General features: G+C 46.4%; 1 pseudogene; it reads right to left on the reverse strand.

Annotated features, from left to right (window-relative positions):
- Positions 1 to 2,323: 2,323 nt before the first annotated feature.
- On the reverse strand, positions 2,324 to 9,211 carry LOC139584489 (aldo-keto reductase family 1 member B1-like; annotated as a pseudogene).
- Between the last annotated feature and the right edge of the window lie 10,037 nt (positions 9,212 to 19,248).

A 19,248-nucleotide genomic window follows, 5' to 3' on the forward strand; every position in this document is an offset into this window, starting at 1 on the left:
ATGCTGCAGAAATGTGCTTGAAAGCAGTATCCAGATCCATCGAATATAGTGATCACAATATAGTAGCCATATCTAGGAAAACCAAAGTTCCAAAGGATGGGCCTAATATAGTGTATAAGAGGTCACACAATAAGTTTTGTAGTGATTCCTATGTTGTTGATGTAAAGAATATTTGTTGGTCCGTGATGTGTAATGAGGAGCAAACAGATGTTGCCCGTGACACATTTATAAAATTGCTAATTCAAGTTGCTAATAAGCCATTAAGAAAATGACTGTAAAAACTGTTAAATCCCTGTGGATTGATGAGGAATTTTAAAATTGTATGGTTGAGAGGGATGAGGCAAAAGGAATGGCAAATAAGTCTGGTTGCACAACCAATTGGCAAACGTACTGCAAATGGAGAAATCCTGTGACTAACTGAATAAAAAGAAGAAGAAACTACACTATGAAACCTAGATAAATGACGAAGAATGATAATAAAAAGCTTTGGAGCACCTTCAATGAAATGTTGGGGGGGGGGGGAGCAAACTCAGCTCCATCATTCATTGAATACGATGGCTCATTCATCACAAAACCCACTGATATTGCCAACTACTTTAATGATTTTTTCATTGGCAAGATTAGCAACAAATGCTGACACTACACATACAAGTATATCTGACTGAAATTATTGCAACACTTAACAAAGAGCTGCAGTTAGTTTTATCAATCTACACACAATACCCCATAATGACAAAGCGAAAACAGGTTTTTAGAAATGTTGGAAAATATATATATATATATATAAAAAACAGAAATACCTTATTTACATAAGTATTCAGACCCCTTGCTATGAGAATCTAAATTGAGCTCAGGTGCACCCGGTTTCCATTGATCACTCTTGAGATGTTTCTACAACTTGATTGGATTCCACCTGTGGTAAATTCAATTGATTGGACATGATTTGGAAAGGCACACACCTATCTATATAAAGGTCCCACAGTTGACAGTGCATGTCAGAATAAAAACCAAGCCATGAAGTTGATGGAATTGTCCGTAGAGCTCTGAGACAGGATTGTGTCGAGGCACAGATCTGGGGAAGGGTACCAACAAATGTCTGCAGTATTGAAGGTCCCCAAGAACACAGTGGCCTCCATGATTCTTAAATGAAATAAGCTTGGAACCATTAAGACTCTTCCTAGAGCTGGCTGCCCGGCCAAACTGAGCAACCGGGGGAGGACGGCCTTGGTCAGGGAGGTGACCAAGAACCCAATGTTCACTCTGACAGAGTTCCTCTGTGGAGATGGGAGAACTTTCCAGAAGGACAACCATCTCTGCAGCAATCCACCAATCAGACCTTTATGGTAGAGTGGCCAGACGGAAGCCAAATGACAACCCTCTTGGAGTTTGCCAAAAGGCACCTAAAGGACTCTCAGACCATGAGAAACAATATTCTCTGGTCTGATAAAACCAAGATTGAACTCTTTGGCCTGAATGAACCCGATCAAACACGATTTTACCAAGATTATACATTTTGACTTGAATGAACCCGATCGAACATCTCTGGAGAGACCTGAAAATAGCTGTGCAGCGACGCTCCCCATCCAACCTGACAGAACTTGAGAGGATCTGCAGAGAAGAATGGGAGAAACTTCCCAAATACAGGTGTGCCAAGCTTGTAGTGTCATACCCAAGAAGACTCAAGACTGTAATTGCTACCAAAGGTGCTTCAACAAAGTACTGAGTAAAGGGTCTGAATACTTATGTAAATGTGATATTTCAGTTTTTAATACATTTAAAAAAAATTGAAGACGGGAAAAAAATTATTTAATCAAGGCTGTAACGTAACAAAATGTGGAAAAAAATCAAGGGGTCTAAATACTTGCCGAATGCACTGCATGTTGTGTATGTAAATGTATGTGGGTTTTTAGTGGGAGTGTCAATGTAGTGTGAGTGTATATATCACAGGAGGCCGCTGAGGGGTGGACAGCTAATAATAATGTCTGGAATGGAGTGCCATTACTATGAGCCCGTCCTCCCAAATGAAGTGCCACCAGCCGCCGTCTAGTGAGTGTGCGTAGGGTCAGTGCAAGATAGTTTGGGTACCATTAATTTACTATTTAGCAGTGTAATGGCTTGGGGGTGAGAGCTGACTCGGATCCTGGTGGTCCGAGAGCTGATGCTCCGGTACCGTTTGCCGGACAGTAGCAGAGTGAACAGTCTATGGCTTGGGTGGCTGGAGTCTGGCAATTTTTCAGCCCTTCCTCTGACACCGCCTGATATAGAGGTCCTGGATGGCAGGGAGATTGGCCCCAGTGATGTACTGAGCTGTCCGCAAGGGTGGTCAAGGGCGATGCATTTTCCATACCAAGCTGTGTTGCAGCCAGTCAAGATACTCGATGGTGCAGCTGTAGAACTTTTTGAAGATCCGAGGGCCCATGCCAAATCTTTTCAGCCTCCTGAAGGGGAAGATACGCTATATTGGTACATTGGAACACTGGAACGTGTTCAGCGTGATCATTTTGCGGTCCATCTTATGGCTCAGCAACGGTTTCAGATGGAAGACCGACCACAATAAGCAACTCAGTAGATTTACTGAGTGAGAATGTTTCTGTTTGATTCTCACAAATACTAATCTATGTTCATTAAATATTTAGTGTTAAATTTGCTATGAGACAATGAAATGAGAACAACAGTGACAATAACAACAATCTTTGAGAATCTTAAATTATAGGCCAGGCTATATAAATGTTTTCTGCAACATGTTATGCATACAATTTATGTACTAGATATTGTTCTTGTGATTATAATGAATATAAATAATTCAATATGATTGACAGCACAGGGGAGGGCCCTCCATCCATATTAAGATGAGGTAGAATGTGATCTGTAATGGAGTGAAGCTGGAGACTTCAATGGCGGGTATACCTGCCTCTTCAAATTCAGCACTGAAGGGGTAGTCTTTGTGCTTCAGCCCCCTATGGGAAACAAACAGCGGAGGACAGTCACACACAGGGACCAAGGATCAGTTGAGGCTTTAAAAACGGATGTATGATCACGTTTGACAGGGGTGATTGGCACTATAATTACGTATGAGAGCAGAGGAAAGTCTGTAGTTCCTGTTCAGTGATAAAATGGTCTTTATGTCCTCTTTGCTCAGTTCAAAGTCAAACACCTGGAATGAAAACCACTTCAGGACCAATGGAATGGTCTTAAATGCGCAAACTCCACCCAACCGGGCACCAGGCAATGCAAAACGAACTCGCCCAATCATTCTAATGTACCTGGAGGTTGTCCAGGTACATGTGTTGGGGCGTGGTTGATTTTGGAATTACACACACTTCCCTTTGGAGCAGAAAACGAAGCAGCACCTAATAGGATGGGCCCATGATGAGATTAAGGGATAACACAGAGCAAGGTCCATAGACCCTTTACCCATTTTCTCTATGTAGCTAACAGTTAGAATCTGTTACTGTGGCTCTCACTGTACCTGAGATATAGTCCTCTGGTGCTTCTCAGCTATGTCCTTGATGTTTGGGTGTTGAAATAAACAGGGTTTGTCTGGTTTGATCCTAATACAAGAACATCAGATCAGACAGTTACCGTAGAAACTTACAAATAATGTGTGTGTGTGTGTGTGTGTGCGACATTTCCCTCCATGTGTCTGTACTGTGTCTATCAGTGTGTTGTTTACCATGGCCTGGTAGGTAACCCCAGGGGGCTGTATGCTGTGACAGTGATGCCTTGGGAGTGACAATAGTTGATTAGCTTCTGCTGGGACAGATATGGGTGGCACTCAATCTGGTCAGAGCAGACAGGGTGTAACGATGTGCACTGAGAGTCGGGAAGCAAGTTCAGGGAGTGAGTGATGTAATCAAAAAATGAAACATAATACAAAACACAAACAATGCAGACATGAAACTCAAACAATGACGCCTCAGGAAGGAATCAAAGGGAGTGACATATATAGGGCAGGTAATCAAGGAGGTGATGGAGTCCAGGTGAGTGTCATAATGCGCTGATGCGCGTAACGCTGGTGACAGGTGTGCACCATAACGAGCAGCCTGGTGACCTAGATGCCGGAGAGGGAGCACACGTGACAGTACCCCCTCCCTGATGCGCGGCTCCGGCCGCAGGATGCCGACCAAGATGACGATCCCGGGGATCAGGAGCGGACCGGTCACCTCTGCTAAGGCACGGGAACCTGTCGATCCGGCTGAGGCGCGGGAGCATGACGACCTAGAGCGCTGGAGAGAGAGCATACGCGATAGTACCCCCTCCCCGGCGCGTTCGACTCCAGCCGCTGGACGCCAACAACAGGGACGATCCCACGGTACAGGAGCGTACTGGTCGCCTCCGCTGAGGTGCAGAAACCTGATGAGCCGGCTGAAGCCTAAGAGCCTGATGAGCCAGCTGAGACCTCCCGGTTGCCTCTAACCGGGAACCTGTTCACCCAGCTGAGGCATGGGAGCCTATCGAGCCAGCTGAGGGATGGGAGCCTATCGAACCTGCTGAGGCATGGCAGCCTGTCGAGCCAGCTGACGCATGGGAGCCTACCGATCCCACTGAGGTATGGAAACGCGTCGAGCCAGCTGAGGCAGGGGAACCCGTCGATCCTGCCAAGGCAGGGGAATCCGACACACCAGGTAGCTCCGATTCTGATACCTGGACCCGACATCACCTCCAAAACAAAAACAACAAACACTCCCTGATGCATCCCTTTGGCTGGGCGTCATTCTGTAACGATGTGTGCTGAGAGTCGGGAAGCAAGTTCAGGGAGTGAGTGATTTAATCAAAAAACGAAACAACAACGCACAGACATGAAACTGAAACAGAAACAATGACGCAGGAAGGTTCCTCAGGAAGGAACCAAAGTGAGTGAAATATATAGGGCAGGTAATCAAGGAGGTGATGGAGTCCAGTTGAGTGTCATAATGTGCTGATGCGCGTAACGATGGTGGCAGGTGTGCGCCATAATGATCAGCCTGGTGACCTAGAAGCCGTAGAGGGAGGACACGTGACACAGGGACACCCAATGATGTCATAAGAAACACTCAACCACAGAGTTAAATAATATAAATATGATAATTTCACCCATCTATTAGAAATGTTACCGTGGTTTGTTCACAGCACAGGTGTGTTTGCGAGTGGAAAATGTCACCCGTATAGCCTACTACAGTACATATGTATATTTGTTTTATTTTATTTTGACCTTTTATCCCTTTTTCTCTCCAATTTGATGATATCCAATTGGTAGTTACAGTCTTGTCCCATTGCTGTAACTCCCATATTGACTCGGGAGAGGCGAAGGTCGAGAGCCATGCGTCCTCCGAAACACGACCCTGCCAAGCCGCACTGCTTCACGACACACTGCTCGCTTAAGCCGGAACCCAGCTGCACCAATGTGTCAGAGGAAACACTGTACAGCTGGCCACCTAAGTCAGCGTGCATGCGCCCGCCACAAGGAGTCGCTAGAGCACGATGGGACAAGGACATCCCGGCCGGCCAAACCCTCCCCTAACCTGGACGATGCTGTGCCAATTGTGAGCTGCCTCATGGGTCTCTCGATTCCAGGCGACACAGCCAGGGATCGAACCCGGGTCTGTAGTGACGCTGCACCACTCAGGAGGCAGCCTACTACGTAAGTTATAGTATGGTTACATGCACACACTAATGCGATTATTGTGGATAATCAGATTAATATAATAGATGGATTGAAAAGTTTACATTCTTTGCAAGAAGACATATTTCCCTAATAATCCTGAAACATCTGAAAATTAGGCTACTCTGATAAATGCAGAAAATCGCCAATCAAAATAAATTGTTCTACCACAGCAACCCTGTTATTTTTGGGAAGAATATTGGATTCTAAGTTTGTATGTGAAAACTAATTCTAAGGTGCATACATTCAGTTGTTCCGAACCCTCACTTCACTCGTGCTAAAGAGGGAGGCTCGCTCGGGGTTGGTGCTAGCACACGCATATATCAAATACACAGCTGGAACGCTGATGAAGGTGTTTACATGTCCTAGTAACTCTAAAGGTTGCTCAGAAAACCAGGTGTTTTAATCGGCGTATGCTTACTTCGATTTTGACCTTTCTGCCAATTAAGATAAGCGGCAGTGTTTACATTACTTTTGCATAATCTGCATACTGCCATAATCAGTTTAATATTGAATTATTGCTGTGCATGTAAACGTACTCAATGACACTGTGATTAACTCTGAATACCTGTTATGCTCTAAAGATCACAAATGCAAAGTGCCATTTTAGGCTGGGAGAGAGGGCAAAGAGCCCTCTTGTTCTTGAGGCCGGGCTTGTTCAGAATGGATTCGGTTTGATGCCTGTTGAAATTGGAGATTCCAATGGCTTTTACCAACCCTGCATCCACAAGCTCTTCCATGCCATGAGAGGCGCTGAACAGACAGAACACCCAAATGGAAAAGGGTGTGAGTGATGATGCAAAAAATTACCCAGAAATCGTCTTAATTTAACTTCCTGTCATTCTCACCTCCCAGGTATGCAGGAATCTGGTTTCCACGGCAACAGTGAATCCCTCGCTGTCCACGAGCTCATCCCTAATCTACAACAAAACAAGTAATGATTGAGTGATGATCAGTGCATATCACGCCCCCAACATTTCATCAAAGTGTGAAAATGTTTTTCTAAATTATGCATGACAAAAAGGGCTGAAGAAATTAAATAAAAATGAAATAAGTGTGAGCAAAATGCATTTGTAAAGGCAAGCCATGCACTATAAGCTTTAAATACAAGCATTTCATCAGAACAAAAATAATAATAATAATTTATTCAGTTCAAGTGTATATTACCAAATTTTACAAGAGACAAGTGGTGAGGATATTTCAAATACATGTTGAAACAGTATGCATGTCAAGACAATAGGGAGAGTTTACCTTCATTCCCATTGGTTTTCGTGGGTGAGGGAGAGGTCTAGATAGTCCAGCTTAAGGTTACTCAGGGTATTCTGACAGGCTGCTCTCACCAGAGACTTCTTTTGGAAGGTACACCACAGCTGGTGGAGAGAGAAGCACAGGAATGGCAATCTGGATTGATTGGGGCTGCATCCACAATGGCCCAGGCCCCCTATATAAGCCACTTCTTCTGGCCAGATCAGACAGTAGTGCACTATGGGTTATAGGGAATAGGTTGCCATTCGGTGACATAGCCTGGGAAACACTCTCAAGTAGGCTACTACACATCACCTGAAAGATTCTATGGAATAACAGTATTCACAATTTGACAATCACTTCCATCAATTCTCACACACACGGTATGCTATGAATGAGTGTGACATTTGAGGCAGCACCTTGCTGATGACGAACAGCTCCTCTCTCTTTACAGTACCCTCCTGGATCATAGCCTGGATGCCCTTTCCCACCTCAGCCTCATTCTGGTAGAGGAAAGCCCCGTCAATGAGTCTGTAGCCAGCAGATGGCAGCCTTTACTGCCTCTCCTACTTTAGCTGGAGGAGACTAAGACACAGAAGGACCGGTAAAAAGCTTAGTTTGGGTGAAGTACATTTTTGATTCAATGCATAATTAAGGAGATTATCATCCATTATTTCCTATGATGACTTTGAGTTTACTGATGGAATTTGACCCCTATTTAACCTGGCAGTAAATATGTAAGCATGTAAGTCCAAGGGGGTTTACACTGAAAAATGAATGTATTCAAGCACAATGTTTCATGATATATAATTACATGGTATACATACATAATTTTCATTGTATTAAAGTAAATTAATAATATCCCAATGTTGTTGAGAGGTTCAGCAGGTCATTGCATTTCACATGTGGAAAGGTGAGTGTGCAAGGAAGCGCACAAGGCTTTTTAGAGCGTTTAAAACATTGTATCAAGTATTTACATACTTGCAAACCAACTTCCTGTACATATCAAGGCACATTGTCATTGACATTACCGAGGTAAAGACAGATTCAGGTTGGATATTCGACGGATATTCACCTGTAGTTTTCCTTACATCCACCAACAGCAGTTAGGGACCGTCAACATAGTGACAATCAAATTTTTCACCATTCAATAGCTCTTTAACCATTACTCCTAAAACTTTCAAAACTGGTTCTAGCTAACCCGATGGCATAGACACACTTTGCACACACTATTTTAAATTATTTGTTTTAATTTCTGAAATTCAATAGCACCTTGGTCATGTGACCCACACACCTCAAAAATGTTCAATAATGTACACTCAGTGGGCCTACACATTGCACACCCTTTTGTTTGTCCATTTGCATCTCATGAGATTTTACGATAATTTTTAAAAGATTCAAATTTCAATAGCTCCTTAGTCTTACGACCTACAACCCTCAAACTGCTGTCAGAATATCCACTTAGCCTTATATGTAGCACAACCTTTTGTTTGGCCATTTTAATCTCACACGATTTTACATAAATTTTCAATGTTTCTAATTCCAATAGCTCCTTGGTCATGTGACCTACTGGACTCAAACAAGGTTCAGAATGTCCACTGGCTACCCTTCTATATTGCACAACCCTTGGTTTGTCCATTTCATCTCACACGTTTTTAGATGAATTTTGTAAACTTTCTAATTTCAATAGCTCCTTGGACATGTGACCTACTTGACTCAAACAAGGTTCAGAATGTACACTCAGTGGGCCTACACATTGCACACACTTTAAGTTTGTCAATTTTCATCTCACACATTTTTACATTAATTTTTCTAACTTTCTAATTTCAATAGTTCCTTGGCCATGTGACCTAATGACCTCTGAAAAGGTTCAGAATGTCCACCGAGTACCCTTCTATATTGCACACCCTTTAGTTTGTCCATCTTCATCTCACGCGGTTTTAATTTCAATAGTTCCCTGGTCATGTGACCTACAACCCTCAAACTACTTTCAGAATATCCATTGACGAGCCTTATACATGGCACACCCTTTTGTTTGTCCATTTTCATCTCACACGATTTTACATTAATTGCCTGCTCTGCTCCCCTGAAGGACAGTGTCACTCACACACCTATTCACTTGGGCCTTCTCCCTGGGGCCTTCCTGACCTCTAGACAGCCCCCCATTGACCTGGAGACCTCTGACTCCAGGCCTCCATGCCTACACTCCCTGCCCGCCCTCTCCCTGGGCTTGAGAGTGTATAGTTTACTCCCTGGAACTACAGACCTCCAGGCCTCCACACCTACTCTCCCTACCCGGTCAACACCCCTCTCACTGGGCATCATTGCGTCTCGGCAGGAGCTCAGCCATCTCCATAACCTTGCCCACCAGGCGAACCTGGGGTACCCACACTTAAGCAACCCTCCCCGAACACTAAGACGTCTATATTCCCGCTGTCAGGAACCACGTGCATCTGGTAACTCAAAACAGGCTCTGTGCACCTGGTAACCCGAAACAGGCTCGGTGCACCTGGTAACCCGAAACAGGCTCTGTGCACCTGGTGACCCGCCCGCTTTTTTCCACTCAGAGACTAAGTCCCCACTCCAACCTCCATGGCCCCCGTGTTCGGACCCCCTGCTCGGACTCTGAGTTTCCCCCACCTTGATAGAGGCCTCCTCTTGTACCTGGTGACCCTTTGACTTCCACAGCGAATCCCAACCTGACTCACAGTCCCACCAGAGGACGATACCCGGCGGATGGGCGACCACCAACTAGCCCCCTACCTGGTGGAGGAAGAGGAAGACGCCTTCCGTCCCCAACAAAAGCTTGGATCGAGGGCTGACTTTCAATAGATTGCAACGAGTGAGCTGCTCTGCTACGTACGAAACCCTGACCCAGAATCTGGTCGTCTACGAGTGATTTAGCACCAGGTTCCCCACAAAATACAGTGCGCATCAGGAGAGGGGCGGCAACTCATCCAGGTGCACCCCAACCCCGTCACGAACGGCTCTACTCATCTGCCAAAAGAGGCAGGCTATCTCGGGCCAACCGAAGATCCGTGGTGCTACGGTATCGTTACGTTTAGGGGGATTCTGACTGAGAGGCGTTCAGTCATAATCCCACAGATGGTAGCTTCGCACCATTGGCTCCTCAGCCATGCACATACACCAAATGTGCTTGGGTGATTTGAGTGCGACCACGACAGGTGGGTACGCTCCTTTGAATTTCATCAAGTTGATATTCAGTGATCCGTGCCCAGAACCTAGGCCTCTTCCGTCCGTTTTATGGGTCCGCAGCAAATCAATGGGCATGGATAGTACTACCCACATCAGATGTAGGCCTCCCTCCCCAGACAAGCTGGAGATTTTTACATTTACATTTAAGTCATTTAGCAGACGCTCTTATCCAGAGCGACTTACAAGTTGGTGCATTCACCTTATGATATCCAGTGGAACAACCACTTTACAATAGTGCATCTAACTCTTTTAAGGGGGGGGGGGGGGGGGGTTAGAAGGATTACTTTATCCTATCCTAGGTATTCCTTAAAGAGGTGGGGTTTCAGGTGTTTCCGGAAGGTGGTGATTGACTCCGCTGACCTGGCGTCGTGGGGGAGTTTGTTCCACCATTGGGGTGCCAGAGCAGCGAACAGTTTTGACTGGGCTGAGCGGGAGCTGTACTTCCTCAGAGGTAGGGAGGCGAGCAGGCCAGAGGTGGATGAACGCAGTGCCCTTGTTTGGGTGTAGGGCCTGATCAGAGCCTGAAGGTACGGAGGTGCCGTTCCCCTCACAGCTCCGTAGGCAAGCACCATGGTCTTGTAGCGGATGCGAGCTTCAACTGGAAGCCAGTGGAGAGAGCGGAAGAGCGGGGTGACGTGAGAGAACTTGGGAAGGTTGAACACCAGACGGGCTGCGGCGTTCTGGATGAGTTGTAGGGGTTTAATGGCACAGGCAGGGAGCCCAGCCAACAGCGAGTTGCAGTAATCCAGACGGGAGATGACAAGTGCCTGGATTAGGACCTGCGCCGCTTCCTGTGTGAGGCAGGGTCGTACTCTGCGAATGTTGTAGAGCATGAACCTACAGGAACGGGTCACCGCCTTGATGTTAGTTGAGAACGACAGGGTGTTGTCCAGGATCACGCCAAGGTTCTTAGCACTCTGGGAGGAGGACACAATGGAGTTGTCAACCGTGATGGCGAGATCATGGAACGGGCAGTCCTTCCCCGGGAGGAAGAGCAGCTCCGTCTTGCCGAGGTTCAGCTTGAGGTGGTGATCCGTCATCCACACTGATATGTCTGCCAGACATGCAGAGATGAGATTCGCCACCTGGTTATCAGAAGGGGGAAAGGAGAAGATTAATTGTGTGTCGTCTGCATAGCAATGATAGGAGAGACCATGTGAGGATATGACAGAGCCAAGTGACTTGGTGTATAGTGAGAATAGGAGAGGGCCTAGAACAGAGCCCTGGGGGACACCAGTGGTGAGAGCACGTGGTGCGGAGACAGATTCTCGCCACGCCACCTGGTAGGAGCGACCTGTCAGGTAAGACGCAATCCAAGCGTGGGCCGCGCCGGAGATGCCCAACTCGGAGAGGGTGGAGAGGAGGATCTGATGGTTCACAGTATCAAAGGCAGCCGATAGGTCTAGAACAGGGGTGTCAAACTCATTTCGCATCGTGGGCCACATACGGCCTAGGGAGATGTCAAGTGGGCCGGACCATTAAAATTATACCATACTCTGCTATAAATAACCAAAATATCATGTCTTTCCTTTGTTTTGGTGTAAAGAAGCACAAGAACATTAGGAAAATATTGAAATTTAATGAACTATCCTTTTACAAAACATTTCATGAAACACCTCATATTTCCTTAGACAAATGTGCAATTTACTTTTATCATTCACAAATATGCATTGCAACTGATCCCACTGATTGTACAAAGGCACAAAACTTTAATTGGTACTGAAAAATATAGTAATGCACTTTAAGATTAAATGAGACTTTTAAAGAAAGGAATTTTTAAACCACTTACACATACGCATATAAAATCTAAATGTAATCCCTGCGTACACCTTACAAACTAAGGAGAGTGATTTTATGCAAGCCGTCATATTTTTCGCTGTGATGAGTCTCGTAGTGGCGTCGAATATTATATTCCTTCAATACCGAAACTTGTTGCAAACACACCAAGCACGAAGGTTTTCCGTGCATCTCTGTAAATAAATAGGACGTGGTCCATTTTTCTTTGAAAATTCTACACTCCTTATCTACTTTTCTCCGTTTGGATAACGACATTTTGGCTAATGAGGGTGTAGCGGAGAGGTAGAGACCAAGGTATTAACAACGTCGTAACAAGCAGCAGATGGCGCATTGATACCGTCTGCTGTTTTCAGTCTGTCTCAGTGATGCGGCTTGTCTTCTACTCTGATGGAAAGAGTGCGCCCCTTAGCGGATAATCCATGAATTGCAGCGAATTAAAAATATTAATTCCATGTCTTTTATGCATTTTTTCCACTTTCAAATTATCCTGCGGGCCTGATCGAACCTCCTTGGGGGCCGGTTCCGGCCCGCGGGCCGTATGTTTGACACCCCTGGTCTAGAAGGATGAGAGCAGAGGAGAGAGAGTTAGCTTTAGCAGTGCGGAGCGCCTCCGTGACACAGAGAAGAGCAGTCTCAGTTGAATGACTAGTCTTGAAACCTGACTGATTTGGATCACGAAGGTCATTCTGAGAGAGATAGCAGGAGAGCTGGCCAAGGACGGCACGTTCAAGAGTTTTGGAGAGAAAAGAAAGAAGGGATACTGGTCTGTAGTTGTTGACATCGGAGGGATCGAGTGTAGGTTTTTTCAGAAGGGGTGCAACTCTCGCTCTCTTGAAGGCGGAAGGGACGTAGCCAGCGGTCAAGGATGAGTTGATGAGCGAGGTGAGGTAAGGGAGAAGGTCTCCGGAAATGGTCTGGAGAAGAGAGGAGGGGATAGGGTCAAGCGGGCAGGTTGCTGGGCGGCCGGCCGTCACAAGACGCGAGATTTCATCTGGAGAGAGAGGGGAGAAAGAGGTCAAAGCACAGGGTAGGGCAGTGTGAGCAGAACCAGCGGTGTTGTTTGACTTAGCAAACGAGGATCGGATGTCGTCGACCTTCTTTTCAAAATGGTTGACGAAGTCATCCGCAGAGAGGGAAGAGGGGGGGGAGGGGGAGGAGGATTCAGGAGGGAGGAGAAGGTGGCAAAGAGCTAGGGTTAGAGGCAGATGCTTGGAATTTAGAGTGGTAGAAAGTGGCTTTAGCAGCAGAGACAGAAGAGGAGAATGTAGAGAGGAGGGAGTGAAAGGATGCCAGGTCCGCAGGGAGGCGAGTTTTCCTCCATTTCCGCTCGGCTGCCCGGAGCCCTGTTCTGTGAGCTCGCAATGAGTCGTCGAGCCACGGAGCAGGAGGGGAGGACCGAGCCGGCCTGGAGGATAGGGGACATAGAGAGTTAAAGGATGCAGAAAGGGAGGAGAGGAGGGTTGAGGAGGCAGAATCAGGAGATAGGTTGGAGAAGGTTTGAGCAGAGGGAAGAGATGATAGGATGGAAGAGGAGAGAGTAGCGGGGGAGAGAGAGCGAAGGTTGGGACGGCGCGATACCATCCGAGTAGGGGCAGTGTGGGAAGTGTTGGATGAGAGCGAGAGGGAAAAGGATACAAGGTAGTGGTCGGAGACTTGGAGGGGAGTTGCAATGAGATTAGTGGAAGAACAGCATCTAGTAAAGATGAGGTCAAGCGTATTGCCTGCCTTGTGAGTAGGGGGGGAAGGTGAGAGGGTGAGGTCAAAAGAGGAGAGGAGTGGAAAGAAGGAGGCAGAGAGGAATGAGTCAAAGGTAGACGTGGGGAGGTTAAAGTCACCCAGAACTGTGAGAGGTGAGCCATCCTCAGGAAAGGAACTTATCAAGGCGTCAAGCTCATTGATGAACTCTCCAAGGGAACCTGGGGGGCGATAAATGATAAGGATGTTAAGCTTGAAAGGGCTGGTAACTGTGACAGCATGGAATTCAAAGGAGGCGATAGACAGATGGGTCAGGGGAGAAAGAGAGAATGTCCACTTGGGAGAGATGAGGATCCCAGTGCCACCACCCCGCTGACCAGAAGCTCTCGGGGTGTGCTAGAACACGTGGGCAGATGAGGAGAGAGCAGTAGGAGTAGCAGTGTTATCTGTGGTAATCCATGTTTCCGTCAGTGCCAAGAAGTCGAGGGACTGGAGGGAAGCATAGGCTGAGATGAACTCTGCCTTGTTGGCCGCAGATCGGCAGTTCCAGAGGCTGCCGGAGACCTGGAACTCCACGTGGGTCGTGCGCGCTGGGACCACCAGGTTAGAGTGGCAGCGGCCACGCGGTGTGAAGCGTTTGTATGGTCTGTGCAGAGAGGAGAGAAGAGGGATAGACAGACACATAGTTGACAGGCTACAGAAGAGGCTACGCTAATGCAAAGGAGATTTGAATGACAAGTGGACTACACGTCTCGAATGTTCAGAGAGTTAAGCTTACGTTGCAAAAAATCTTATTGACTAAAATGATACAGTGCTGCTGGCTGGTGAAGTAGGCTAGCTAGCAGTGGCTGCGTTGTTGACTTAGTTTGAAAGTGTAGCAGGCTAGGTAGCCTCGATAACTGGCTAGGTAACCTTGACAATTACTCTAAACTACACAATTATCTTGGATACAAAGACAGCAAAGACAACTATGTAGCTAGCTAACACTACACTAATCAAGTCGTTCCGTTGTAATGTAATAGTTTCTACAGTGCTGCTATTCGGTAGACGGTAGACGTTGGCTAGCTGGCTAGATACCTCTCCCCACTTCGTAGGACATGATCCAGATCCATGCAATGCCCTATCAATATGGGTTTAGTCTCCGCCTCGAGTCTAGTAAGCGTAGAGGAGACCTCCCCACCTACAATGTGTGATGTCCTGCACTCAGGCAAGCCTGAGGCCTGGTAGTGTCAGCTAATGGTAAGGCACATGCCATCTCCACTACATGCTCCAAGGAGCGTGGAGGAGAGCTCCCACATAGAATGGGTAGAGTCCCGCAACCAGGCAGACCTGAGACCTGGCAGTGTCCATAACCGCTAAGCATATTCCATCTCCATTTAGTGCTCCACTGTTAGCGGGTCCAGTCGAAGCCAGCGTTCGATTCAAACATTTGCGGTTTAGTTAGCTAAGTATACAGGGGACGCGTCTTTAAACGTTTCACCACAGCCGCTCTGTAGTACACTTTCATCAGCCATCTCCCAGGACTTAACTCCCCCCTCCCAGCCAAAGCTGGGATGCGTTCGAGCCATCATTCTCTGATTGGCTTCCTGTCAGGCGGCAGGACCGACTGCCGCTGGGGACATGCTGTTGGAGTCCGTACGGCCAACGGGATTTTCAGTGCATCGCGCCGACAGTAACAAACATCTCTCTAGTAAGAAGAAGGGCGGGGGTGTATGTTTCATAACGACTCATGGTGTAATTGTAACAACATACAAGAACTCAAGTCCTTTTGTTCACCTGACCTAGAATTCCACACAATCAAATGCCGACCGTGTTATCTCCCAAGAGAACTCTCCTCGGTTATTGTCACGGCCATGTATATCCCCCCGCAAGCGGATACCAAGACGGCCATCAAGGAACTTCACTGCAAACTGAAAACCATATATCCTGAGGCTGCATTTATTGTGGCTGGGGATTTTAACAAAGCTAATCTGAGAACAAGGCTACCTAAATTCTATCAGTATATTGATTGCAGTACACGAGCGAGTAACACACTCGACCCCTGCTACTCTAATTTCCGCGATGCATACAAGTGTCACGCCCTTAGTTATCTATGTTTTATTTATTTATTTATTGACTTTTTATTTTATTTATTTATTTAACCTTTATTTAACCAGGTAGGCAAATTGAGAACACGTTCTCATTTACAATTGCGACCTGGCCAAGATAAAGCAAAGCAGTTCGACACATACAACAACACATAGTTACACATGGAGTAAAACAAACATATAGTCAATAATACAGTGAAAAAAAAAATAAGTCTATATACAATGTGAGCAAGTGAGGTGAGATAAGGGAGGTGAAGGCAAACAAATATATGTATAAATAAATAAAAATATAAAAGGCCATGGAGGCGAAGTGAGTACAACACAGCAAGTAAAATAAAAAAATAAAAAAACAATGGAATGGTTGGTTTGCAGTGGAAGAAAGTGCAAAGTAGAGACAGAAATAATGGGGTGCAAAGGAGCAAAATAAATAAATAAATAAATACAGTAGGTAAAGAGGTAGTTGTTTGGGCTAAATTGTAGATGGGTTATGTACAGGTGCAGTAATCTATGAGCTGCTCTGACAGCTGGTGCTTAAAGCTAGTGAGGGAGATAGGTGTTTCCAGTTTCAGAGATTTTTGTAGTTCGTTCCAGTCATTGGCAGCAGAGAACTGGAAGGAGAGGCGTCCAAAGGAAGAATTGGTTTTGGGGGTGACTAGAGAGATATACCTGCTGGAGCGCGTGCTACAGGTAGGTGCTGCTATGGTGACCAGCGAGCTGAGATAAGGGGGGACTTTACCTAGCAGGGTCTTGTAGATGACCTGGAACCAGTGGGTTTGGCGACGAGTATGAAGCGAGGGCCAGCCAACGAGAGTGTACAGGTCGCAGTGGTGGGTAGTATATGGGGCTTTGGTGACAAAACGGATGGCACTGTGATAGACTGCATCCAATTTATTGAGTAGGGTTTTGGAGGCTATTTTGTAAATGACATCACCGAAGTCGAGGATTGGTAGGATGGTCAGTTTTACAAGGGTATGTTTGGCAGCATGAGTAAAGGATGCTTTGTTGCGGAATAGGAAGCCAATTCTAGATTTGACTTTGGATTGGAGATGTTTGATGTGAGTCTGGAAGGAGAGTTTACAGTCTAACCAGACACCTAGGTATTTGTAGGTGTCCACATATTCTAAGTCAGAGCCGTCCAAAGTAGTGATGTTGGACAGGCGGGCAGGAGCAGGCAGCGATCGGTTGAAGAGCATGCATTTGGTTTTACTTGTATTTAAGAGCAGTTGGAGGCCACGGAAGGAGAGTTGTATGGCATTGAAGCTCGCCTGGAGGGTTGTTAACACAGTGTCAAAAGAAGGGCCAGAAGTATACAGAATAGTGTCGTCTGCGTAGAGGTGGATCAGAGAATCACCAGCAGCAAGAGCGACATCATTGATGTAAACAGAGAAGAGAGTCGGTCCAAGAATTGAACCCTGTGGCACCCCCATAGAGACTGCCAGAGGCCCGGACAACAGACCCTCCGATTTGACACACTGAACTCGATCAGAGAAGTAGTTGGTGAACCAGGCGAGGCAATCATTAGAGAAACCAAGGCTGTCGAGTCTGCCAATGAGGATGTGGTGATTGACAGAGTCAAAGGCCTTGGCCAGGTCAATGAATACGGCTGCACAGTATTGTTTCCTATCGATGGCGGTTACGATATCGTTTATGACCTTGAGCGTGGCTGAGGTGCAGCCATGACCAGCTCTGAAACCAGATTGCATTGCGGAGAAGGTGTGGTGGGATTCGAAATGGTCGGTAATCTGTTTGTTGACTTGGCTTTCGAAGACCTTAGAAAGGCAGGGTAGGATAGATATAGGTCTGTAGCAGTTAGGGTCAAGGGTGTCCCCCCCTTTGAAGAGGGGGATAACCGCAGCTGCTTTCCAATCTTTGGGGATCTCAGACGACACGAAAGAGAGGTTGAAGAGGCTAGTAATAGGGGTGGCAACAATTTCAGCAGATAGTTTTAGAAAGAAAGGGTCCAGATTATCTAGCCCGGCTGATTTGTAAGGGTCCAGATTTTGCAGCTCATTTAGAACATCAGCTGACTGTATTTGGGAGAAAGAGAAATGGGGAAGGCTTGGGCGAGTAGCAGAGGGGAGGGCAGTGCTGTTGTCCGGGGTAGGGGTAGCCAGGTGGAAAGCATGGCCAGCCGTAGAAAAATGCTTATTGAAATTCTCAATTATAGTGGATTTGTCGGTGGTGACAGTGTTTCCTATCTTCAGAGCGGTTGGAAGCTGGGAGGAGGTGTTCTTATTCTCCATGGACTTTACGGTGTCCCAGAACTTTTTTGAATTTGTGTTGCAGGAAGCAAATTTCTGCTTGAAATAGCTAGCCTTGGCTGTTCTAACTGCCTGTGTATATTGGTTTCTGGCTTCCCTGAAAAGTTGCATATCACGGGGGCTGTTCGATGCTAATGCAGAACGCCATAGGATGTTTTTCTGTTGGTTAAGGGCAGTCAGGTCAGGAGAGAACCAAGGGCTATATCTGTTCCTGGTTCTAAATTTCTTGAATGGGGCATGCTTATTCAAGATGGTGAGGAAGGCATTTTTAAAAAATGACCAGGCATCCTCTACTGACGGGATGAGATCAATATCCTTCCAGGATACCCCGGCCAGGTCGATTAGAAAGGCCTGCTCGCTGAAGTGTTTCAGGGAGCGTTTGACAGTGATGAGTGGAGGTCGTTTGACCGCTGACCCATTACGGATGCAGGCAATGAGGCAGTGATCGCTGAGATCTTGGTTGAAAACAGCAGAGGTGTATTTGGAGGGCAAGTTTGTTAGGATGATATCTATGAGGGTACCCGTGTTTACGGAATTGGGGTGGTACCTGGTAGGTTCATTGATAATTTGTGTGAGATTGAGGGCATCAAGCTTAGATTGTAGGGTGGCTGGGGTGTTGAGCATGTTCAAATTTAGGTCGCCTAGCAGCACGAGCTCTGAAGATAGATGGGGGGCAATCAGTTCACATATAGTGTCCAGAGCACAGCTGGGGGCAGAGGGTGGTCTATAGCAGGCGGCAACGGTGAGAGACTTGTTTTTAGAGAGGTGGATTTTTAAAAGTAGAAGTTCAAATTGTTTGGGAACAGACCTGGATAGTATAACAGAACTCTGCAGGCAGTCTTTGCAGTAGATTGCAACACCGCCCCCTTTGGCCATTCTATCTTGTCTGAAAATCTTGTAATTGGGGATGAAAATGTCTGAATTTTTGGTGGTCTTTCTAAGCCAGGATTCAGACACGGCTAAAACATCCGGGTTGGCAGAGTGTGCTAAAGCAGTGAACAAAACAAACTTAGGGAGGAGGCTTCTAATGTTAACATGCATGAAGCCAAGGCTATTACGGTTACAGAAGTCATCAAAAGAGAGCGCCTGGGGAATAGGAGTGGAGCCAGGTACTGCAGGGCCTGGATTCACCTCTACATCACCAGAGGAACAGAGGAGGAGTAGGATAAGGGTACGGCTAAAAGCTATGAGAATTGGTCGCCTAGAGCTACTAGAGCAGAGAGTAAAAGGAGGTTTCTGGGGGCGATAAAATAGTTTAAAGGAATAATGTACAGACAAAGGTATGGTAGGATGTGAATACAGTGGA

Source organism: Salvelinus alpinus, chromosome 9, assembly GCF_045679555.1.
Source record: "Salvelinus alpinus chromosome 9, SLU_Salpinus.1, whole genome shotgun sequence".
Classification (NCBI taxonomy): domain Eukaryota; kingdom Metazoa; phylum Chordata; class Actinopteri; order Salmoniformes; family Salmonidae; genus Salvelinus; species Salvelinus alpinus.